This window comes from Mustela lutreola, chromosome X (genome assembly GCF_030435805.1).
Source record: "Mustela lutreola isolate mMusLut2 chromosome X, mMusLut2.pri, whole genome shotgun sequence".
Classification (NCBI taxonomy): Eukaryota; Metazoa; Chordata; class Mammalia; order Carnivora; family Mustelidae; genus Mustela; species Mustela lutreola.
Genome location: NC_081308.1, coordinates 40,162,253 through 40,163,400, shown reverse-complemented (window position 1 = coordinate 40,163,400; position 1,148 = coordinate 40,162,253). Strand labels below are relative to the sequence as shown.

At 42.7% G+C, this 1,148-nt stretch overlaps 1 pseudogene; it reads right to left on the bottom strand.

Moving 5' to 3' along the window:
* Positions 1-312: 312 nt before the first annotated feature.
* LOC131820800 (nucleoplasmin-3-like) lies at positions 313-840 on the bottom strand (annotated as a pseudogene).
* Between the last annotated feature and the right edge of the window lie 308 nt (positions 841-1,148).

The following is a 1,148-nucleotide window of genomic DNA, read 5'->3' as shown; positions in this document are numbered from 1 at the left end:
AATCCCAGGACCTGGAGATTATGACCTGATCAAAGGCAGAGGCTTAACCCTCTGAGCCACCCAGGCACCCTCAACACTTATTCTTGTCCATCTTTTTGTATTATAGCAACCCTAATGAATGTGAAGTAGTATCTCACTCTGTGCTGTTTTTTGTTTTTGTTTTTTTTCCAAAAAGTCTTCACATCACTTCATTCAAACTTTATCCAAAAATGTAGAAATATTAAAAATGTGTAGTCCTGACCTTCGATCTCGTAAGCAAGTGGGGAAAGCCGGTCAGGTTAGAAATTCAGAGTTCCTCCCACTCCAAGAAGGCTAGGGCCTACACCACTGGTTCTTGGCAGGCAGGATGGGACACAGCTCAGCTTCCTCCTCCTCACTCCGTTCTTCACTGACTTCTTCCCCAGAAATGTCATTGCTTATAACAACACTTGTGCTAGCCTCTGATTTGCACAGGGCCAGAACCTGACTGCAGAAACAGTGTTACAGGTGGCTGGAGTTGTAAATCATCCAAACTGAGCATGAGTTGGCAGGACAACTTGAGGTTGGTCCCAGGGACTCTCAGTCTACTGGTGGTCATGGTTTTGGCCATGACTTCTATCATTCTTTGCGTCACATTATGCTCCTCTTTGGCCCCCTCAGTGAGGCAGAGCATGGTCAAAGTCAGCAAGTGTTCCATATCACCCTCTTTGTCTACCTTGAAGGCGAAAGAATGGGTGTGGCTGGACACTTCACAGCTGAAGGAAAAACTATCCACAGTGACTAGAGCGGGGACTTGTAGACTGCCCTCCACCAGCTCTCCTGATTCAAGAATGCTAAGGCAGCAGCTGTGCCAGTGGCCATGCTACAGTCTCACTGTGGTTTCGATTTATAGTTCCCTGATGACTAATGATGGTAAGCATGTGCTTGTTGGCCATTTGTATATCTTCTTTGGAGAAATGTCTATTCAATTCTTTGCATCTGTTTTAATTCATTTAATTGGTTTTGTGTGTTAAATCGTAAGTGTTCTTTATTTACTCTGGGCACAAGTCCCTATCAGATATATTATTTGCAAATATTTTTTCCCCTTATGTGAGTTGTATTTTCATTTTCTTAATAGCATCTGTTGAAGCATAAAAGTTGTTAGTTTTGATGAAGTCTAATTATTTTTT